Source organism: Trachinotus anak, unplaced genomic scaffold (genome assembly GCF_046630095.1).
Source record: "Trachinotus anak isolate AG129_WGS33_773 ecotype Australia unplaced genomic scaffold, CSIRO_AGI_Tana_v1 ptg000001l, whole genome shotgun sequence".
Classification (NCBI taxonomy): domain Eukaryota; kingdom Metazoa; phylum Chordata; class Actinopteri; order Carangiformes; family Carangidae; genus Trachinotus; species Trachinotus anak.
This window is the reverse complement of record NW_027273852.1, coordinates 23,775,251-23,800,259: the sequence shown is the minus strand read 5'-3', so window position 1 is coordinate 23,800,259 and position 25,009 is coordinate 23,775,251. Positions and strand designations below refer to the sequence as shown.

The 25,009-nt window shown below is 40.6% G+C and overlaps 2 long non-coding RNA genes across 2 annotated transcripts; both read left to right on the top strand.

Moving 5' to 3' along the window:
* Window positions 1–11,804: 11,804 nt before the first annotated feature.
* LOC139625129 (uncharacterized) lies at window positions 11,805–18,911 on the top strand. The gene is made up of 3 exons (XR_011691841.1): window positions 11,805–12,945; window positions 13,704–13,959; window positions 14,110–18,911. It is a non-coding gene; the product is annotated as an uncharacterized lncRNA (long non-coding RNA).
* A 351-nt stretch (window positions 18,912–19,262) lies between these two features.
* On the top strand, window positions 19,263–20,274 carry LOC139625124 (uncharacterized). Its single transcript, XR_011691839.1, has 3 exons — window positions 19,263–19,365; window positions 19,447–19,475; window positions 19,989–20,274. It is a non-coding gene; the product is annotated as an uncharacterized lncRNA (long non-coding RNA).
* The last annotated feature ends 4,735 nt before the right edge of the window (window positions 20,275–25,009 follow it).

The following is a 25,009-nucleotide window of genomic DNA, read 5'->3' as shown; positions in this document are numbered from 1 at the left end:
TTCCAGTTGCAGCAGTCATGTTCATGTTAGCTGTTTAAAAATCTGATCAAGTGTGAAGTAAATTCTTCTTTAATGTGTTGGAATGACAATAACAGCGTCACTCAAAATCAAATGTTGGTGTAGGCCGATGGGCGTCTGCTACTTCATCCCTCTCACTGCTGAGATTAACAGCCTTCATTCTTTTATCATGTTACAGAGAATCAACCCCAGATAAATAACTAATTTAAAGCTCATATTCCCAGCAGGCACAAAGCTGGCCACCGATGTGGCCAATGTAATCTTGACACAAAAATATTGACATTGTAGTTGTGAGCAAAACCCACCCTCTACTAAACATCAGCTAAACATCACAATGTCAGTTAGTGAATGTTGGGTTTTGACGTCAACCCAATTTTCATTTCCAACCAAAATTTAACATCGGTCAAACTTTAGAGTGGTTAGAGTCGAAGGTCTTTCTGAAGTTATATTGACATCCGGTGCCAGGAACCTCACAATTAAAAGATCATTAACACAGGGAAATGATGGTGCAAATGTAAATAAAAATAATTATTTCATTTATATTGATTATTAATTCAGTCAGTAAGTAAGAAGAACATTCTTGATGACTGTCCAGAATATTAAAGGAGTTCATGTGAGATCATGAGTGTCTCTCATCAGCAGGAATACTAACAGAGATAATTACTGTTCAGGTCATCGTGAGCTCATCAAAGCAGATTTAATGTACTGACCATGACCCTGAGCTGATGTTGCTGCTTTACATCACTAACTTGCTGTGGAGACAGGATTAGATCTGTAACACATTGTAATGTTGAGAATCTTTCATGTTCATGTTGCTCACTGATTCGGTGAAGGACATGTTATTTGTTAGAGAGACATCTCTTAATGAACTGCCGGTCATCTCTTTAATGACTGGGAGAACATGTTCTATCAACAGAATATCAATACAACATCCCAGCATGAAGAAGTGGACTAACACTGAACTCCACTTTCTGTGCAGCAGGTCTCTGTGACACCTTTGAGGGTTTTTGTGTCAGATTTGCATGAAATGTTCTCTGTGGAGATTTAAACCATGAAGCTGTCCTATTAAATGAGCATGATTTGTTGTAATTGTAAATGTGTTTGTAGAAAAAACATAATTCAAGAAAATATAGTATAGTATATTATAGCTGCCTGATATTCACAACTGGGAAAAAAAGAGAGAAAGGGGGGAAAAAATGTGTACAGTATATATATATATATATATACACACACACATTTATGATAAAGAATTAATAGCACTTCACAAAACCAATCTGCAAAACCTGTGTCAGAGTGTCTTTCTTTCTTTCTTTCTTTCTTTCTTTCTTTCTTTCCAAGGTTTAGCTTGGAAACACAGTCTTTCACCAGTTCACCAGACATGTTCATCTGGTCAATGTTGGGAGGAGGTGAAGTTTATGTACTGACTGGAAGGTAGAGAGTTAATTGTTTTGAGATGATATGGTGTCACATGCTGTTAGTTGACTGCACTGTGTTCATTACCATGATTAGAAGTTACACATGTTTTGTGCTGCTGGGCTGCCATGTGTCTATTGTTGTCAGATTAGTTCTTTTTATTTATGAAGAGCCCTACCAAAAGCAGCATATTAATTTCTTGATATCCTTGGGTCGGGATTAGGTTGTAACTCTGGCAGTACATGATGGGTTTGGTCAGGTTAAAGGGTAAAAGCTGAGTTTGGGTCTTGGTTTTTGGCCTGTGCTGAACTTTAACATGTTCTAATAAATATTTGATTTTCATGATAGTAAAGGTTTGTTAGTATTGTGGTTGTCTGCCAGAAGCAGAAAATTTATTTAGATTTAAGTCACAGTTTTAGAGACCCCTAGCAGCAGATGATTACATATAGTCTGTTAAATTATTTACTTAATGAAAGATAAGGTTGAAGTTAAAAGGTAAAAAACTATACATACTCTGACAGTGGGGTCTGGGGTAGATCATATTCCTTCTTATCCTGTCAATGGATTTAAATCCCTCTGGACTAAAAACTGATATTCTGACATACATGGCATGTAGATGGGAACTGCTGTCTGCTGAACATTAAGGACAAACACCACAGAGAGGCTGAAGAATCTGACCAGTTGTGGGAATGAGAACAAAATTTGTGCTAGTGTCTGAGCCTTAGAAATGCACAAGGTCTGATAAAAAGTTTTCCAACTACTTTGGTTTGTTTTTGTGCCCTTCTCTCTTTGAATTGACTTGTGATGATAGTGTCATCCAATTAGCCAAGAGGTTTATGTAAAGACCATCCCAGAATTCTGATTAAACTGGGCTCAAAGTGAGACTGCTGGCATGATTCAAACCTCAGAGCAGACTGATGGATCATGTTAAACCCTCTGTGATCCATTTTGCTGCTTTAGCAAGATGGTGGGAGGTGCAGGGCACTGATTTGTAAATGGTAAACTGTTAAAAGGTTTGGAGCAGCTACAGCAAACACCTGATACCCCTTCGCCCCAACCAAGGGACAACCAGCAGCAACTGACCTGATGTTCTGGGAGGTCTGGGGATAGAAAGGGGACAGGGGGTCTCCATGACGTACTAGGGTGACAGGCCATGTAAAGCTTTAGAAAAAAATAAAAAAGAACCTTAAACACACCACTGAGCGGCTCTGTTATACCCCCGATGAAGTTGGAGGGACCAAACAAAACCACTTCGATCTTACTACCATTTAACTGAAGACAGTTATTTACCAATATTTCACCAATTATTTGGAGACAGTCAAGGAGAACCTTTGTTGAATTATTTTGTATGATTATAACCAGGTTCTAATGGGAGGTATAGTGGAGTGTCATCTGAGTTGCAATGGTAGGAGATATTGGCTCTATTCCAATCTGACCCTTACACCCTCCCCCCACTATGTTTTCACTTTCATGTGGAGAGTCCATCACATTAAGGGTCGTTCCAAACCAATGACCTTTAAGTGGGATGGGTTATAAAGCCCTCCAACACAGAGTCTGCAACAATGCAGGCTTACAAATCACAAATTCCATATTTTGGAATGAACATGTTGTGTACTTCTGTTTTTTTGATGTGTGTGCGCGCTCTTTCCTAAGAGCGCGGATGTCATTGTTGAGTCAGGGTTGTTTTGTGATTTTGAGAGTGCCAAGAGTGCTACACAACTACACAGAGGACTGAGGTTGAACCATCATCAAGACTTCTTGAGAGCACCTGCCAGGTAGAATGAGATAAACTGCTGTTGGGACTCAGTTCATTCAAGGTGGAGGTGACCACATGCTCTTTTGTTCTACAGACAAAAGAAGAGCATTATTTTGAATCTGCCATTTTTACTTTGTTTGCATCATCTCAAACCCCAGACACATACAGAGACACTTAGAAGATTAGACATTGGATATTCTTGTTTTTCCTCCCTGTAAATAAATGTCTTGAAGTACAGTATCTCACAAAAGTGAGTACACCCCTCACATTTTCGTAAATATTTTATTATATCTTTTCATGGGATAACACTGAAGATATGACACTTTGATACAATGTAAAGTAGTCAGTGTACAGCTTGTATAACAGTGTAAATTTGCTGTCCCCTCAAAATAACTCAACACACAGCCATTAATGTTTAAATTCCTGGCAACAAAAGTGAGTACACCTTAAAGTGAAAATGTCCAAATTGTGCCCAATCAGTCATTTTCCCTCCCCAATGTCATGTGACTTGTTAGTGTTACAAGGTCTCAGGTGTAAATGGGGAGCAGGTGTGTTAAATTTGGTGTTATCACTCTCACAATCTCTCATACTGGTCACTGGAAGTTCAACATGGCACCTCATGGCAAAGAACTCTCTGAGGATCTGAAAAAAATTCACTTCAATTCAATCTGATTTTATTTGTATAGCGCCAAATCATAATATACATTATCTCAAGGCACTTTACAGGGTCAGGTCAAGACCTTACTTTGTTACAGAGAAAAACCCAACAGTTCCCACAAAAAGCAAGCGCTTGGTGACAGGGGGGAGGAAAAACTCCCTTTAACAGGAAGAAACCTCCGACAGAACTGGGCTCAGGGTGGGCAGCCGTCTGCCTCGACTGGTTGGGTTTAGGAGGAGATTAAAAAAGGGGTGGGGGTGGGGGGAGACCAGGAACAGCTGTATAGGTAATGGTGTTATCAATAATAATGACAGATAACAGTGGTTAATAGTAATAATGAGTAGTGGTGGATCTGGATCCTGCTGCTCCCGAGGCAGAGAGACCTGCAGAATTAGGACAGAGAGAGGGAGAGAGAGGAGAAGCACAAACTACGGGAGAGAAAAAAAAAAAACAAAGTTAATGGCATAAAGACTACTGTCTAACTACTGTAACTCTTTATTGTCAGGATGTCCCAAAAATTCAGTAAAAAGCCTCCAATTGATCCAAAATGCAGCAGCACGAGTACTGACAGGAACTAGGAAACGTGATCACATCTCTCCTGTGTTAGCCTCTCTGCATTGGCTCCCTGTAAACTCCAGGATAGAATTTAAAATCCTCCTCCTCACCTACAAAGCCATTAATGGTCAGGCACCATCGTACCTTGGAGAGCTTATAGTTCCCTATTTTCCCAATAGGATACTTCGCTCTCTAAATGCAGGTCTACTTGTGGTTCCCAGAGTTTGTAAGAGTAGAATGGGGGGCAGAGCCTTCAGCTATCAGGCTCCTCTTCTGTGGAACCAGCTCCCAGTGTGGGTTCGGGAGGCAGACACCCTCTCTACCTTTAAGATCAGGCTTAAAACTGTCCTGTTTTGTAAAGCTTATAGTTAGGGCTGGCTCGGGTATGTCCTGACCCATCCCTTAGTTATGCTGCTATAGAGCTAGACTGCTGGGGGATTCCCATGATTCACTGGGTGCTCTCTCTCTATTTCTGTCTCTCTCCCCCTCTCTCTCTCAATGACTTCATGCCATTAACTTTGTATTTTTTTTTCTCCCGTAGTTTGTGCTTCTCCTCTCTCTCCCTCTCTCTGTCCTCATTCTGCAGGTATCTCTGCCTCGGGAGCAGCAGGATCCAGATCCACCACTACTCATCATTACTATTAACCACTGTTACCTGTCATTATTATTGATAACACCATTACCTACACAGCTGTTCCTGGTCTCTCTCGCTCTCTCTTCTCCCCCCCCCCCCCCACCTCCTCTTTTTTATCTTCTCCTAAACCCAACCGGTCGAGGCCGACGGCTGCCCACCCTGAGCCCAGTTCTGTTGGAGGTTTCTTCCTGTTAAAGGGAGTTTTTCCTCCCCCTGTCGCCAAGCGCTTGCTCTTTGTGGGAACTGTTGGGTTTTTCTCTGTAACAAAGTAAGGTCTTGACCTTAACCTGTAAAGTGCCTTGAGATAATGTATATTATGATTTGGTGCTATACAAATAAAATTGAATTGAATTGAATTGAATTAAGCATATCTGCTGTACTAGTCATGAAATTCATTATTGTGCATTTATAGAGCTACAGTATTTTTTGACCTTTGTCTGCATGGTAATTCAGCTCCATTTCTTGTTTAAAAACTTTAGCATAACACTCATTATTCTCAACTATTCCCAGTTAGTTCTACAAACATAATACTACTTACTCACATCTCTGTAAGGACAGTAGAGCTAAACAGCAGCTCGATGTTTGAGGTAACCTGACACAGTCCTCTCACTCCACAGCCAAATCAATTAACACTCATCTTTAATTTAGAAGTATTGATCTGCAGCAGCAGCACTAATTGTGAAAAGATTCAGGTTACACTTGGTGTGAAAAGCAGCACATGCCATTCACAGTCACAATAAGACTATTTTATTACTGTGGTCAGATGGGGATTTAGGAGAAATCAATTATGAGGGCTGAATATTGACTGTTGCCTCTTTTGGCATCAAAAAAAATGTCCAAGTATCAAAGACTGTCAAGAACCATGTGCTGGAAAACAAGACAGAAAAATTCAAGGCACTTTGAGTCCTGAATATGATTTTTTTTTTAAAGAAAACTTGAACATTGCACTATTGATACCACTGCATTTGGCTAAAAGACCCCTGTTTAATTAGATTATAAATTGACACAATGGAGTTATAGGTGTGTGAATGGAGGCAGGAAAAAGGCGAGCTATAGGAATCACACTTCCATGCTTCATACAATATGATGCAAATTCCCCAAAACAGGTGAGATGTTGAAAAAAACCCATCAAAATACAACTTCTATAAAATTCTGCTCCAACAAAACTTTGACAAAATAAAATCAGTGGATTTATTGAGTCACGGGAAGGTTGGCAAGTTAAAGGATGAATTTTATTTTATTTTTCTTACTGTCACCAAATCTCATGTTTAGAACAAAATCAAGAAATAATGTAATCTAATGACCTGTTTGTGTGTGCGAGAGAGAGAGAGAGAGAGAGAGAGAGAGAGATTTGAACCCTCTGGAGGGAGCTGTGTCTGTGTGAAACTGAGTATACTCCATGATGAAGTGACAAAGTTGTAGGAAATGCCATTCCAGAAAGACAGGATACGTTGCCACATACACATTTACATTTTGCATTCATCAATCAGAACAACTTTATGGGAGGACAGCTGCAGCTTCAATTAAAAAGGTCAGGTAAGAAGAATTTAATGGGATTACATATAGTCTGTTACTGGCACAACTGAGGTGGCTAGGAAGCGTTAGTGACAGCAGTTTGGTGCATTTGTTTGCAAAGAGATAGTCAGGCAGAAGCAGAGTGATCTGCTTTATTTCCTCTAAGGACAAAGATGCCTTGCTTGTTGAATTTATTCCAGATAATAACTTTATGCTTGCTGTTTTATATCCATTATTTACTATACCATTTCAATGTGTTCGTTAGTTAATTTTAAAGACTATATACGTTAAACATATGGAATCAAGGCTAAAGAGTGTCTGTGAGAGGAGACATGGGCTGGAGATGTTACTATATATCTGACTCTATTTCCTTGCATTAATCAGTCTTGTAGAGACCAGCTCAGGTCTATGTGAATAAAGGATCTTTAAACTTGGACTCTCTTCTCCGGGTGATTTTTCCACCAAAAAGGAAACTGAGTCCAGGGTGAGTCCAGTTTTTTGTCTTTGGAAAGAGTTCTGTCAAAGCGTTTGTGAGAGTTGATAAGTGGAGGTGAGAAAGTGAGCAGTAGAGTGACAATAAGAAAAAAAAAACTAGAAGATGGAGTATATAAGGAAGTACATTAGTCAGGATCCAGCACAGGCTTCTGAAAGATGGTCAGAGAACAAAATTATAGGCACCTTTCAAGCATAGCCCAAGAAACGGCAGAAATCTGGATAAATCAGAGTAGATCCAAACCATGGTAAATGTCTTTTTTTTTCAAGGGGCATGTTTAGCAAAAACTTTAATAAATTCTCTAAAAAAATACAATAAAAAAATATTTTTACAATGTCTCATAGTTACATATATACATAGAAACATACATGTTGTGCACAGGTAGGGGCAATTTGGTTATTGGCGTATACTATTAATGATTATCAGGGATAATCACCTATATATATATATATTTATATATATCAGAATCAGAATCAGAATCAGAATCGGTTTCCACATACAAAGAATTTGTGCTGGTGATTGATGCAATATATATATATATATATATATAATGTTTACTACAAGTAGTAACCTTGGGGCACCACCCTGTCACCAGGGACCAATGACCAAATTGATGGCTCAAAATGCAGTCTCAGAAGGTTAATTGAAGGGTAAATTCAAGCACTGACTGTCGTGAATCCAGCTGTCACAAATATGGTCACAATAATCACAGACAACGATGAGTTAAATTGTAACAGGATTTATTAGTAAGAGTAATAATTATTCAAAATAACATTACTTGATATTAAACCGATTATAATTCAACTATAACTAAAACAAACATTGGTTACTAACTAGATGATTACAGGCAAAAACCCATATGTAACAACCGTGTGTGTGTGTGTGAGAAAGAGTTAGAGAGAGAGGGAGAGAAAAGATGGCGACGAAGTCATGAGAGTAACATGTCAGTAGGAGCCAAGATGGCAGCTGGCGGTGGAGTGTGAATGGCGTGAACAGCGAGAACAAAGGGAGGGGCCCTTGAGCTTTGCATGTATGACCTGATCACACCCTAGGGCAGCCTGAATGTGAGTGAGATGCGATTGGGAGAAAAGAGGGAGAATAGAGGTGAAGAAAGGAAAGACTCCACAAGAGGTCGTCACCACAGTTAATAATCACCACAATATCACTACATAATAACGGAGCCAAGATGAACCGGAGTTCGTCTAGTCGGATATTGGTCCTTTAACTAGTGATATTTGGCTTTTTAAGCTGATCACAGTGAACGATCTAAAACAACAAGATATGCAGCACTTATAAGTCAAATTACAAATACAACATGCTACACTAATTGTGTCTCTGCCCAGACATAAACCTCTTACTTTGCGTTGCTCCGATCCTTAGTTAGATATTCTGCCCTCGCTATGCTCGGTACAGCTAGACAGATAGTTAACAGCCATGTAATGAAGAGAAAGTCTGAAAGTCTTGTTGAGGATTGTCTTTTGTTCTTCTTTTCCTCAGTTTTATTTCTCATAATTCTTCAATTACTCAATCTTTTTGTAAGACTGAAATGACAAAAAGAAAATATACATTACAAAATGTAACGTTTTGCTGTCTCTTTACAACAATAAAACATAAAGTTACACAGTCATAAACACATGAATATGAATCAACAGATGTGAATTCTGTGGCGTAACGCCACTGCCCCTCTAGTGGCCAAACTAAATATGGCGTCGGCAGGACGAACAGTATTTACCGTGAGTTTCGCTCGTAAAAATAGATACAGTCAGAAACGTGATAAACTGTATAATGAAAGGTAAACAAATACACCACACAATAACGTTATGCTGGCGTGAAATAACTTACAGACAAAGATTTAACCCAGCGCTGTATTGAAGCAGACTCAGGTGTGATTTCCTCGTTGTTGTTTTAGCTGGTCCGTCACTCAAAACGGTACGACTAGAAACTAACTCAAAACGCGGGAGGGCGGAACATTAGAGTTAGAAAAAGAAAGTCCGCTCTGATTCTCCACAGCTCAGTCCTTGGCTGGGAGCTTGGCGGTTCATGTCTCGCTCTCCTGGCGATGACGATGTGATGAGTTCCTCGGCGGCAGCGGGAAGATCACAGATGAGGGACGGTGAACTTTGTTTGGTCCTTAACAAAGTCGGGGCTCATCCTCACAGAACGTAAAATCAGCTGATTGCACAGCGATCTACGTCAGATCTGAAGGATGAAAAAAACAAAAAGGAAAACAAACAGCAGCAGTCTATGCGCTCAGCCCGCGAGTTGAAGACTGTGACCTGCGCTTTAAGAAGTTGTGGAAAAAGGTCAAATGTTTGCATATTGCTCCCTTTCAGCAGCCGAGTCATGGAGAGAGCTTGGAGTAGCTCTCTTCTGTTACTGGTGCACGGGAAAAAAGCAGCGGCGGAGGGTCGTGGTGCTGGTGTTATCACCTGAGTGACGTCGCCGGGGATCCCTGCTGAGAGTGCCTGGCCTCGGCCAATGCTGATGCTGAGTTTACATTCAATCTCTGATTCGCAACTATGTGTGAATTGTGGGGGGGTCGTGGCGCCGCTGTTCAAACGGTCGGCCAACTCAGGCTCAGGCTTTTGGAGGGACATGTAGGCCTCTCCATTGTTCTCTTTAGGATACATGGCTTCAGACTCAGGCTTTTGGAGGGACATGTAGGCCTCTCCATTGTTCTCTTCAGGATACATGGCTTCAGACTCAGGCTTTTGGAGGGACATGTAGGCTCCTCCATTGTTCTTTTCAGAACCCGTGGCTTGAGATTCCAACATACATGTATCTTGGAGGAAAACAGGAAATGATTGAAATATAGTTCAATCAGGAGAGACCCCATGATGACGTCATCATATGTAAAAAGGGGGTAGGGCTGTGTGAAGTATAGGAGACCTCCCTGGCGTCTAGACACTGGTGTTGGTCCTGTTGATGGAAGAAGAGGAGTGGATGTGATGAGGATTGATGATGAACTTGGCCTGCACTGAAGGCTGGAGGTGGATGGTGTGTAGGACAGTTGCAGCAATTTGCACTGGATATGAAGACTGAAGGTCAATGGGGTGGAAGAGTCTCGCAGCAAAACACACTGAAGTGACAGCTGAAAGCAGGGGAGAACAGATTTAAAAGTATGATATGGACAACAGGATTGGCGGGTTGATATCATGGCGAGATCTGATTGGTTGCCAAACACCTGAAGTCAACTGATTACAAGGACAGGGGTGAGAGGGGGAGAAAACAAGAGAATTGTGAATGGAAAGGGAAGAGAGTCTTCCCGGTTTAACTTATGCTAAGATTCATAAAATAACAGTATAACGTCACAAAAACAATCAGAAATCCCCTCTAACTTAATACAATATTGTAATAAACCCAACCGGTCGAGGCAGACGGCCGCCCACCCCGAGCCCGGTTCTGTTGGAGGTTTCTTCCTGTTAAAAGGGAGTTTTTCCTCCCCCCTGTCGCCAAACGCTTGCTCTTTGTGGGAACTGTTGGGTTTATTCTGTAACAAAGTAAGGTCTTGACCTTACCCTGTAAAGTGCCTTGAGATAATGTATATTATGATTTGGCGCTATACAAATAAAATTGAATTGAATTGAATTGAATTAATAATCCTGTCACATCCAAAGAGGTAGAGGATCCGGAGAGGATGATGATTCAGTAATTTGGGGGTTCAGTAATAAGTTAAATTTATGCTATCAAATATGTTTTTATCATTTGAGGTGGAACAATATAAACAATTTACATTCAAGTCCCCTAAAACAATAAATTCAAGCAGACAGAGAGAACCAGTTGACAGGAAAGGTATACATTTAGTGCATCTAGAAGGCACAGGTGGAGGTCTGGAGATTTCCCAGAACTAAATATTTATTAGAATGAATATTTATCTTAACAAAAAGACATTTAAATGATCAGGTACAACTTGAGGAATAACAAGCTGTCCACCCTGTCTGCTTCAAACAAAACATAATCCTCAGTTTGGAGCTCCCCATCACAAATACTATTAAACCAAATTTGAAGGCGTGAGAACATTAGATCTGTACTGAGTAATCCAGACTCTGGAAAGGAAAACTTTTGAGAGAATGCTCCTAATGTTCAGATGGATGACTTTTTAAAGCTTTTACAGTATTAATGCTGTGGAAAATAAAATGAGAGAGGTATGAGAGAAGGAGAGAGCCACACCACAGCACAACACACAGATATGGACATAACAGAACAATACAAATTACAGAGCTTTTTACCTCATACAAATTGCTGCTACTCTTGGATGCTGATGGCTGGAAACATGGTTCCACTTTAAAAATGTCAAGCATGACGACACCACACTAAACAGCTTGTTGACATCTCTTATTATATTTTTTTAATGAGTGTATCACATCACTAACATCTGAAAAAATGTAAAGGCCACAGAAATTAAACTTGACAGACAGCTGGCCCATGATGAAACACTTCACTTTGTCAAAAATCATTGCAATGGTGCCACCAGTTATTGATGTTTATTTGACTAATACTATTCCTTCTTAAATATTCATGTACCTTGCTTTGACCGTGGTGACGACCTTGTTTATATATGGTTGACATAAACGATGGCAGCAGATTGCAGCCAACACATGTATTTCTTCAGAAAAGAATTACAGACCTTGAATGAAGTTAAATGCAGACCAAGTATGCAGCATATTCTCACGCAGTGGCCATTTTTCATAATAAACAATATTTATAATAATAATAATAATAATGATAATAAATAAATAAAAATAAATAAATAAATCAATAATTTTGTCTCATTTATAAATGCAAGTGCAATGCTGTTTTAAGTGTGACGACCCCTGTGGTTACTTGTGTGGCTAACTCCTCTTACCACCTTCAAGCATGGTCAGTGCCTCCTGGTGACACCTGGTGTTAAACCAGCCTGTAAAATCTAGGTCTTGTCAATCAATCTCGCTCTCTCTCTCTCCCTCTCTGCAGGCACCATGTTGGTGAAGTAGCAGCCTTAGTTTGTTTTGTTTTCTGTGCATCCTACACACACTCACACCCAGCACACACACTCTGCCCCCACACATCCTGACATTAACGCTCCATGTTTTGTAATTTGGTGTAAACCTACAATACCCACCATAAACCGAAGTGAAGCTGAGGGTTGAGTTGAGTTGACTAACTGTCTTAGTTAGTGGTGAGAAACTCTGTGGGGTCAGTTTTGCCTCCTGGGCATTTAGGGAGGTTAACACAGTGTGTTCTGTTGTGAGAGTTGAGAGGTTGTTTTTTGATATACCTTCAGGGGTGTTTATTGGTTTCAGTGGCATTAATGTTGCAGATAAGAAACTTAAGGGCAAGATAAAATAGTATTTTGCCTCTTGATTGCAGAGGTGTGGACTCGAGTCACATGACTTGGACTCGAGTCAGACTGGAGTCATGAATTTGATGACTTTTGACTCGACTCGACAAAATGTAAAGTAAACTCGCAACTCGACTTGGACTTTAACATCAATAACTTGTGAATTCACTTGGACTTGAGCACTTTGACTTGAAAAGACTCGCTACTTTCCCCAAAGATTAAAAAGTATGTTACGTATGTAGGACCACTTGTGTGCGTCTCTCTCTCTCCCTCCCTCTCCCTCTGTGTGTGTGCGTGTGTGTGCGCGCGCGCTGTCGGCACAACATCCAATCAAATTCGAGCCACGTTGTTTTGATCAACAGCATCCATCCAATCAAATTGCAGGACAACCAACGAAGAAGAATTGCCAAACAATGGCGCGAGTTGGCAAAAATGATACCAAAGATAGTTTTGTTCGGTATAAAAACTACGAGGTGGTCAACAAAAAACGAACTGCAGTATGCAAAACATGTGGGACGAAGATTAAAGACGGAGACGCAACAACTTCCAACTTCGTCCGACATTTGAAGTTGCACAAAGAACGGTAAGTTCTGAATGAAAGCTAACGCTAGCTTCTCGGCTAAGTAACTTTGCTCGCAGCATTGCTAAATCAGTGAGAGTGTAAACTCATTACATTACATTGCAAACACGGTAATCATTCCACTGCGGGTTCACTCCCTTACTCAAACTATTATAAAATGATATAGTTCGGGATTTTTGAAGCGGGTTGTATGACGTACTTAGTCAGTGTAGCTATCACACACATTAGACAGCGGTCAGCAGCAAAACGTAAACAACGTTTAAATGTATTTTATATTAAGAATATATGTCGTTTGTGTAATTTCGGTAAATCACAACTAACCCAAACTAACACCGAAGACATAAAGTAACACAATTAAACATACTAATTGAGGCAGCAGTAGACCAGCAACTTCTGTGAGATGCGGGGTAAAATTGCCTGTTTTTGTCAATGGAGTTTGTTGTGCTGGATAGAGTGAATTAATAAGCGATATAATCCTGACGGAAAGGGCTGTTTGATGGCAAGGTAAAGCAGTAAAAATATTCTTAATATAGCATGCACTTAAACTGATATTGATTTTATTAGATTTGTGTCATGGCTAAAAGCCTATCTGGCGTGGTGGTAGTGTCTGCTTCTCCATACTGAGAATAAAATTAATATTAACACAATGTTCAAATTGATTGATATTAATAACATGAGTAATAAAGAGTAGTTTCAAATACAGTTCATGTGTGGCTATAAGGGATTTTCTGACATCTTTTTAATATGCTTACCTCTCACAGATTTGAAGAATACCAGATGAACAAAAGCATCATAAATGAACCACAACAGCCTTCAATCTCGCAGTTTCAAAAAGATTTCTTGGGATCTTCATCAACGTGAAAATGGCAAGGACACAAGATGGGATCACTGACCCCTTTTCAGACCCAGTCTACCTCAAAGTAGCTGCCTTGGATCCTTCCTTTTCTCTGCTGTGGGTGGAGCCCCATATGCTGGTCAATTGTGACATCAAGGCAGAGGTGGTACAACGAGTTAAAGGTAAATATTATTGACTTAAATGTAACTTTTTTCCTCATAATCTAATTGACTGCAACAATAATTGTGTTTTTCAGTCTAATATTGTATCACCAACACCAATGGTAATGAGGGCTCTTTTGTTTCTGCTGTTGTTGTTACATGTTTTGCCAGAATTGATCCTGCAAGATGCTGCAGAAACTGAGCAACCTGTGCCGCTCGTTGATGAAGAAGAGCAAGAGGACCATAGAGAAGGAGAAGGGCTGTTTGCTGCATACCGTAAGAGGCAGAAGAAGGATGTTGGGACCACTCCAGCACTACAGCTAAGTCACTACCTTGACATAGCCGAAGGACAGAGCGCACTTTTGTTCTGGGCATTGAACATGAAGACTCTTCCTTCCCTCTTCCGAGTGGCCATCAGAGTCTTGGCAGTGCCTGCCTCCAGTGCTCCAGTGGAGCGAGTTTTCAGCCATGGTGGCATCGTACTACGTCCCCATCGTGCACAAATGACTGACAGACTTTTGGCCAATTTGATCTTTTGCAAATGCAATGCAGCATAGGGCCCTGACATAAGAAAGCACAAGCCTGTTCATTGTTATGTTCATGTATGTTATTTAGCCCCCCTTCTCTCTCTCACACACGTACACAAGCGCACACACACACAAAATATGAGATGAGACGAGACAGGACAGAAACTGCTGTGAAACTAGTTATAGTGCAACAATATGCTTTCGAAATACAATGTCAGCACTTTTATATACATTTGCACTTGTTTTTTTTCTTCAAATGGAAGAATGTTGTTGCAAAAAAAAGTTTTGATAAATAAATACAGATTTTAAAAGCATACATGATCTGTGTAAATATTATTACTCTGTTGTTAAAACGACTCAAAAGGACTCGAAACTCAAACTGTAGGACTTCGAACTTGACTTGAGACTTGTCAGTCTTGACTTGGGACTTACTTGATACTTGTAAATCAATGACTTGGTCCCACCTCTGCTTTATTGGAAACAGGCACTTTGGGGAAGGAAAAGCCACTTTTGGAGTTGGCAGCGCCAGGTGTGTCATCGTCTGTGCCAGCATCTGAGTTGACTTTTGAGCAGCGAAAGGAATTACTGATTTTTGCAGTTTGAGCAGGAAAGGATTGGACTGAATGTTGAAATTGAACATTTTTGCTAGTCTATAAAGGTGTGGGGGGCCAAGGGCTCCCTGTCTTTTTATGTAAGCCGTCTTCTGATATACAGTTCTCACAGGTCTGATGAACCCATTTCACTGCAGTATATAAAACATATTTACATATATCTTTATCATAGATGTGTCATTTTTTGGAAATATATACCCGGTAATCTTTTGCTTTTTCTCTTCCACCGATTTAAGTTTTAAAAAACAAATTCTTAAAGTTCTGTGTGGTTGGGTCCAGAACAGCTGGGGATCAAACTTTGTCTTCTTGAGTTGAAGAGGTGATGAATTGGAGGTGTGCAGATGGATTGGCTTGCCCAGGCAGACACGCACGCACGCACGCACGCACGCACACACACACACACACACACACACACCGGACCTGCCAAAATGTCCTCACTGTTAGTAAAATACTTTTTTTGGTCCTTACTATGTAGGAAGTACAAGTACACACACACACCCACATACCCACATTACATACTGTATCTACATTAGATATAGAGAAATTCAGTGTCTGATTTTGTAAATTTATTGGTATTGTCATGTATTAAAAAAAAAAAAAAGGAAAATCTGTAAAATAAGCAGTGTATATGTGATATGTTGGTTGTTTAAGTCACATCATGGCTGCTCAGGAAAACTGTACTATACTGTGTCTGCTGTCATTCAATATAACACATTTCCTATTTGTGCTTCTATGTTGTTGTGTGTGCAAAAGTCACTTTTCTGGAAATAGAAGATCTGAGTACACCCTGTAAATCACACATCACACACAGCAGCTGTTTTATTTTCAACTGATTGATCATCTCAAGTTCAGTATTAGCAGCTCAGTGAGTCACAATGGGAGCACTTAGATAAAGATTGTGCTTATTAATTAGTATATAATAGAAGTATTATTACTCATAATAATGATAATATTTTTAGGTACACATCATTAGAACACGATAACATTAGCTTACTAACAGGGGATTGTTGTAGTCACTCGAAATTAACAATGAGACCTGGTTATGATGTCATTTTAATTGACAATATGATATTAATATTAATGATTATGATGAAGCTGCTTTAGATATTGTCTGTTTTTGTTTGGAAGAATAACTGGGAGGAATTTCACTCATCGACTGTGAAGGAATAGAGGGTGGTATCCTTGGGTTGGAGATGCTGGGATTAGTTGAGCCAGATGGTATGAGATGTGAGGGGTAGGTGGAGCAGATAGTGTTAAAAGATGATCTTTGTAGGCTTTGAGATGGACTATTAAACCAATCTTTTTTCTATTATCTAATATTGTTACGGCCATAGTGTCGTGCTGCATGTTTTTTGTCTGCTGCCCCTCCAGGTATCGCCCTCCTGCGGCAAGTGCATGAGCGCACCGGTGTCCCATTGCTTATTAGAGGTGGTATAAAGGCTGGGAGTGGAGGTGTGCAGGTGCCAGTCTGTCAGATGACAGCATGATGCTGTGTGTGTGAGCGTGTGGTGACGGCTCCAAGATCATTGTTAACGGCCAGTGGGCCAGTTCTTCTAAGTGTGTACACCAGGTAGTGTCTCCCTGTGGCTGGGAGGGTGCTTTCTGTTGTAACTTATCGTTTCCTGATTGTTTTTCTTTTCCATGTTTTGCAAGCTCCACCCGTTTCCTGGAGCTTTTTTTGTGTTACCATAATAAATTACCTTATTTGTGACCTTACATTTGTTTCCTAGTAATTCCTTCTCCCCGGTTTATTTAACTTTGTTACTCCCCACTCCCCTGGACCACTTGGGGATGTAACAAATATGAATTCAAGTTTAAATTTACTAAATATATCAATAATCACTACAATAAATGCCCTCACAAATTGTTAATTGGCAAAGCCCTTAATTCAGAACATGTTGGTTATTCTTTTCTGCTGTTCAGACATAATTTGAGTTGAAGCACACATGTTTCTGTAAACTGTTACTGCAGGTCATAATTTTACTGTTCATTTCGTTTCCTAATATTCTAATAAACTGACTTATCCTTTTAGTTGCTGTGAATAAAATGCTGTTGACATCATCTGAAAGTGAATGTCTCAGAGGCCACACTGGTGGACAGTTTTTTTCCTGAATGCTGAAGCTGTTTCTGTCTGCTGATAGATTTACGGTGGCTGGAGAAGGAGGGTGGGGGCTGCAGTCAGCCAGAGTGCTGCTGGTTAATGACCCATCATTGCAGGGACATGCTGTAACCTCCAGAGCCATGATGAAGCTGAGAGCTGCTGAACACCGCTGCCTTCACATGCTGCTGCATACTGCTCAGATCAATACTAGGGAATGAGTAAGGATGGACATAGTGCACAGAGATTAACACATCATACATACACTGTATAACCTTTCCATTTACAATTGTTTTTGTTCTTGGTGACAAGCCTTCATGTTTTCTTTGTTTTTATCAATGATGCTCCATGATTTTGTAACAACTCACTCACTGGTTCCACTATCTGATATTGTGTTTTTGTGACTACAATAATATGTTTTTCATTGAAGATATGTTCCAGATGTGTCTGGAAACCACATAGCAGCAGCAGTTGCAGGATGATGTAAAGCAATTGTTTCCCGTGTCAGGTGACAGAGATAATAGTAGCCACATCCTCTCAGAGGAGGGAGTCCTCCTGCTCCAAGATAATGAGGTTGGCTCTCTGCAGTGTTCTGCCTCCCTGCAGACACCTGATCTGTCACCCTGAAGCTCTGAAGGCTTCTGGGCAACTTTGAAAGCCTTTTTACTTTAGGAAAACAGGAAGATGAGAGCGCTGGGTTTCGGAGTAATGGGAGGAGAGGCTCCATTAGACTCTTCACACCAACATATTGCACACAGTCTTCAATGCCAGGCATCAGCTGCTGGTAAAGGACAACAAACAGATGTCCTTCTTGTTAAGTTATAATTTGGCTCAGGCAAATAAAATAACCATTCATGCTTTAAAAATGCTAATGTTTAAGTCTGGTATTATTCAATATTTAAATCCTAAAAAGACACACCAAAAATGTATTAGCTGGGAAAAGAGATCTCACTGAGACTCTCTTGGTTAAAATATGTGTCCCACAAGGCCCTTGGTCTTACTCTTCGTCCTCTTTTAGTTACCGCATACATAAACAGAAAGATCTCTGTCATTCCAAACTGTATTGTACAGTTTTACGCTGATTACTATTTTATATGCCACTGACTCTTTTCTCCATCTGACCATTGCACATCTACAGTCCGTTGTTATTAGCTTATTTTAAATTCTGACAAAAACTAAATGTATGCTTTTCAATAGGCCACTTAAAAGTTTCAAGCCTACTGTCATGATCCATACTGTTACTGGTTCTCAAACTTGAATGTTATAAATTCTCTAGCTGGATACTGGACTCACTTTTAGACCAATGTCAAACATTAAACAAGAAAACTGAAGATCGAAATTGTTTTTTGACAAATGTACAATCTTCTGTTACATCTGTTCTTGAGTATATACATGCCTCTCCCTCCACCTTAGAGCTTCTGGACACTGCAGTTTATCACAGTTAATAAATTCCACACGCACCACTGTAACTCATATGAAAAGGTGGGATGGTCCTGTGGTGGAAATTCTCTGCTGTTGGTGAGGAATGAAATAGAGACTTCTGCCGGCCGACAAGGTTTTTATTTTCTTTGCAAAGAAAAGGTCAATCAACATGCGAGCGGTCAGAATGAAGAAAGACCCCGAGTATGGGGAGACCTAAACATTTATACCTGAGGAACGCCCCTCAAGAGTGTATCAAAAGGGCCTTTGATCATGTTGCCCTTTGGCACCTTTCCTGTCTGCTGCAGGGACCGGCGCACCCCCCCCCCCCCCCCGCCGGGGTGATGTTTCACACTTGGGGTATCCTGCAGGATTTTGTATCTAAGTGGGAAATTAAGAGGTCTTGACATCACAGTTCACAAATGGTTAAAAGACAAAAATTTTTTGCCTTATTTTCTTTATAAATTCAGTTTTCTGCCTTGGTTTCCGGAGCTCTTTCACCAGAGAAGAGCTCATAAACATCAGAGAAACAACTCCAGAGGATTTTTTCCCACCTTTCTAGACCGTTGCTCTCGCAGTGAAACGCCGGAGGAGAGGAAAACGTGCCGGTGCACTGTAAAGAATTTCACTGTAAAATAACAGTAAAATACTGGCAGCAGGGACGCTGTTTGGTGATATGGCTGTTTCTGCTGCAGTGAGGCGGACTGCTGGAGTCACGGGGCTGAGCTGCCCTGCTGGGGGCCTGTCGGCGTTGTGGCGCGGTCTCCACGTGGTAAGTCGGCGTTGTCCGCCTCTCGTTTCAGCCTGTTATGCTGCTCCCGACTGATTGTTTTGTCCTGCTCTGTTGTCCTAGACCTCTCGGCGCTCTGTAATGCCCTGCTGGTGAGGCCCAGAAACTATTAAAGCCACCATTTCCTGGACCCACTGCTGTTTTGGCTGCGTTTGGTTCACCCTGACTGTTTTGGCTGCGTTGGTTCATCCTGACTGTTTTGGCTCACTGAAGCCGTTTTGACTCCTCAGCTCTTCTGAGCTGTGGGGAAGCAACATACTAAGGCTCTTCACAGAGCTGGTGTCAGGGCCTATTGCTACTTTAAGGATTCTGTTTAGTTCATTAATCAACCTTGAAAAGATTTATTTTGTATTCATTTGTTTAATTTGTTGAACATTATTGACTGTTTGTTGTTTAAGGAACATTATTTACCTTTGTTTGATGGTTTGTTTCGTTGTTTTTAATATATATTGTGTTAATGTATATTGTGTGTGTGTGTGTGCGCGTGCGCGTGCGTGTGTGTTTGTGTGTGCGTGTGTGTGTGTGTAAGAGTGTTAGGTAGCAATCAAGGGCCATATTAACTGGGAGGCCAGTTTTATAACTTGCTTTCTTGTCTTTGTGGACAGGTGCGGAGGGCCAGGCGGCGACCCAATTCCTGGTGGTGGTATTTTCTTCACGAACCCCTTGCGGGTGTGTGTGGTTGCAGTGTCACGGGTGTTTTTGGTTAGTTATTCCTCCCCCTTGATTTGATTTTGGGCCGCCGTAGCCTCCACAGCCCTGTTCATTCTGCTCTGTGGCCCCAGTACGTAATTACGAGCCAGTACTGTTCAAATGATATTTTAATTGGTTGTAAAATAAGTCATTTTTCTACTTTTCCAAATACGTCTCTGCTCGTGGTATACGGACCTGTGTAGACCTGTGTATAGTAAATTTAACCATCTCATATAAACTATCTCCTGGGGCGAAATTCCCCAGGTGGCGTTGTCGGTACACCCTTTTCCACCCCTCCACTCGCCACATATGCTAGTGTGTTATAAAATCTGCTCTTTTGCATTCGTATAAATCCTCACCAATTTAAAACCAAAGTATGCAGGGCTTTTCAAATACCCAGCCCTAGGCTACCACATTCATCCCGACAGCCAGTCAATATCCAGAAGTCCTACACGAAACACATAGCTTGACTTTTCTTGTATTTTAATAACGTCTTGCCTTCTCGTGCTTCGAGCGGATCAGAAACACATTCAGCAACAACACGCATTCATCACTGTTCATCTGTCTATGCTCAACTGAAGAAAAGTAGAAGGTTAAGCTCGCGGAGGACACGGAGGAGGAGAGTAGTAAAGAGTGGACAGTACAAGGAGCGCTTACTCTAATGCTGTTTTCAAGAACCAGAACTCGCAGAGCACTAACACTAACATGGCTTCCCAGAACAGACAGTACAGAGCTCTCACTTTAAACTTATTCAGCTGATTAATAAATTTCACTTAATAACTTCTACCAATCTGTCTGAGCTGTGTCTGCCTCAGTGCTGGCTCAATGAAGAGACATAATCATAACTGAATTGATAACTGATTGATTTATTGCCAATCATCAGCGAGTACTTGACAGCAGCGTTTGGCTGGTCTCCTCAGTCACTGATGACAAGTACCTGTAAAAAAATAAATAAATAAAATTAGCAACACTGGTAAAATATAAAAATCTGAAAGACTAATGGCGTGAGAAAAAGAAACATAAAAATGAGGGGGGAGAAATGGGCCAGAGCAATAAACTGTTCAAGGGAGAGAGAAAATGGTTAAAGACAGGACGAAAAGTTCAAAGAAGAGAAAAGCAAGAGACAGAAAGGAGAAAGGGTAGTTAGTTTAGGGAGGGTTACCTCCCTAAACTAACTAGGCTAGGTCAGTAGAGTAGCATGTTGTTGGAATGTTAAGAAGGACTAGTGGGAGGAATGGAGTCAAGCAGAAACTAGAAATGTCTAAATTTTCAGAAGACAAATTGTGTGCTTGCAAAATTTTGTTTTAAGTATTTTAATCAGTACTTGATGTAGTCATCAGTACTTGAGGCAGTAGTTGAACAAGCTGATACAGTACTTCATGTATTTTAAGAAGTTTAAAGAGCAGGCAAAACAATGCGGTCATTTGAAATCAGACCATTCCTCTGATCAATGATAAAACCAGATAAAATTATTTGCACACGTTCCTGCTGCTCTTCTCAACCAAGCGCAGTGATCCTGTCAAGACTGCGGTATTCTAGTATGTTGCTTTGGCAAATTTATCAAGTTTATAAGCAAAGAAGAGTGTTTAGTATGCCATTTTAATGGATCTGAAGCAAGCAAATAATAAAGAGTGACAAGACATCTGTGACCTACCTTGATGAAGTCCCACTCGAAGTCCAGCAAGTTATTCAACAGTGTGGCAACGTGGGGGTTGACACTTTCAGCCCTTTTCTGAACCACCTTACCGTCATCTTATCTCTTGGAGATAACCTTTCCATAAAAATGAGGGGGGGAGAAATGGGCCAGAGCAATAAACTGTTCAAGGCCTTGCTACCTCTTTCCGGATTTATACCGATGAACCGTCTTAAAAAAAAAAAAAGAAGGAATAAAGAAATTAAATACTGCAAATGCATAATTGTCACATTGGTCTGATGACAGGAAATGTATCTGATGATTGCTTTGTTTTTGGAAAACTCTCTAGTCTGATGAAGGTCCTTCTGGAAACTGGAATTTTAATGGATAAACAGTTGAAAATGTCACAGGTGATATAACAACACCAGCCTACTGTATGTTACACAGGTGGTTAAGATAACTTCAAGGCCTACTGGATGACGGGGGGAGGAGCTCCCACTCCATATTGGCCAATATCAAAGCAACAATTGCAACACCTCAAATTGCTAAATGGGGTGAAAAAAAACACATTAAAAACTATTTACAATGAGAGAGAAATCACACTCAAAACAAAAATCCATTTGTGTGGAACTTCACTGTCACAGTTTGAAGAGTTTCACAGAGTTTGAAAAGCAGGTCTGACTGACTTATGTCATGCATCTGTTGATAGTCCTCTATGAATCACAGAGGCTGGAAGGAGAAATTTGGCTTGCAACTTTTCTTCCACAGCCTCTGGGCAGACCTCTGTTTGCTCACAACTCAACTGACCTGGCTCATCAATCTGCATATCACTATCTCCATCAATATCTCAGGAACTGGACGGATTCACAATGCAGTCCATCAAACCCTCTTTGGAGGACTTTTTATGTTTACTTGAAATATGTGATGTGAATGAAGACTGGACTTTAAATCTTTTGTCACAGTTTCTGAGAGGGCATGCCACCTCTTTCCCCTCTATGATATGCACTTTCAAATGTGAGAAAAAGTTCTGAGTATTGTCACATTTAGTACTGCACAAGCCAACATGACAAGTTAAATCAACCACACCAGACAGTGTAGACCTAGACTGGCCACGACAGTGGTGGTAGCTGTGTGATTTAAATGTTCTGAACTTTTGGAAAATTCTATGACATCCAGGAAAAACACACTTAAAAGAAGCATTGGGTGTGCAACTGTGGGTCCGCATGTGCCTCACATATGTTAACATATCAGTGTATGTCTTAGCACACGTCACACTATCATCTTGCTTTTAGTTAAATTAGTGTGATAAAAGAATAACTTCTGGCATTTAAGAAAAACAAAGTAGGCTACTGTATGTTAGCCAAACACAGCAATACTTGGCTAATATGACAATATCATGCAGTTTAAATGTGCAGACTTGCCTATATGATGAAATGATCAAGCAAAGTTAAGGAAGCTGATTTTTTTCCTGATTCAATTTCACTGATCAAGAAAAACAGACACTACTACAATGGAGTACATAATAAAATGTGTTTGTGTTTGTTTTTAATGTTGCTCCTGGCAGGAACACACTGACACACCTGACTTCTCCACCTGGTGAGAGACTGGTGATTGTAGGTCCTAACTCACTCCCTTTGGAAAATCCTCTGTTCCTTCCCGTTTGTAGTAGCACAGTCAGCTCTATAAAAGCACAAGTTAACACAAGTTAGTTATATCTTCACAAAATTGGCGATTAACTTTAATAACGTAACAATCTCTAAGATGTTAATGACATAAATTTTACAATAAAAAAACTTTATGAAAGTCAGCAACACCTACCGCTAATTGAGCTCAAGCTAGCTACAGAGCTTGCTTTCACTTAGCCAGGCAATCTGAACTAATGAAACAGACCTAATAAAACATCTGAAATGTCAACAGTTCAATAATCATGCAGACAAAACAACACTGGACACTTCCAATTTCGGGAGATAAGCATAACTTTACTTAACCTGCTCTGTTAAACTCCACATGGACTTCTCAAATGATATGACGGAGATGTGCTCTCCAAAGTCAAGTTCAGGAATAGCCAGTTAGTATATTGTCACTCAAAAATGAGGAGTTTGAGGAGTTTGATCAGTAAAGAAGTGCAAAATATCAAAATAGAAACATAAGCCCGCAATCATCAGTAAGATGCTGATGGATAATGACTGGACTAGAGAAGCTATTCCTCCACTGCTTGACAGAAAATACAGTTTTATGCTGTTAAATTACAGTTTCTTATTGTTAACTGAGCATTAACTGTTAATTTACATGTAAGCATGGATATTTAACCGTATTTTACAATTATTTTAAAATACAGTAAGATACTGTAGTCATCCACCGTAAATTTACCGCAATTCATTACAAATACTGTTTTATGCTGTTAAATTACAGTTATCTACTGGTATTGTTAAATGACTGATTTAACTGTTAATTTACATGTGAGGGATGAATATTTAACAGTATTTTACAATAATTATAAAATACAGTAGGATACTGTTGTAAATCCACCGTAAATATACAGCAATTCGTTAGAGTGTGCGCTTGCGCGTCTCCGCCGGCGCGGACTCCGCACACCGCTCCCAGGTATCTTTCTCTCCAAGGTGCGTTCACTGTCCAACAAGCTGGATGAACTTCAGCTTCTGGTGCAGAAGAACAGAGACTTTTCTTCATCTGCCGTCCTGTGCTTCACGGAGACGTGGCTGTGTGGATCGATTCCGGACTCTGCGCTGGAGCTGGCCGGCTTCCAGCTCTTCAGAGCGGATCGCGACACAGAGCTGTCCGGCAAAACCAAAGGTGGAGGAATCTGTTTTTATGCTAACAGTGGCTGGTGCAGAGACGTGACAGTGATCCTGCAGCACTGTCCTCCTGACCTGGAGACTTTCATCATAAACTGCAGGCCCTTCTACTCCCCCCGTGAGTTCACCTCATTCATCCTGGTCGGTGTTTCCATCCCACCACAGGCCACAGCAGATACTGTGTGTGGAGCGGACCAACCCGGACTCCGTAATTATTGTCCTTGGTGACTTTAACAAAGGGAACCTCAACCACGAACTGCCCAAATACAGACAGTTTGTTAATTGCCCGACCAGAGAGGGGAACACTCTGGACCACTGTTACCCCACAATCAGTGGTGCTTATCCCGCCGTCCCCCGGGCTGCACTGGGCCACTCTGACCATGTCATAGTCCACCTGATTCCCACATACAGGCAGAAACTAAAACTGTGTAAACCTGTTGTTTACAAGAACCTCCAAGAACCTCCAACTGCACCAATCACCAGAACA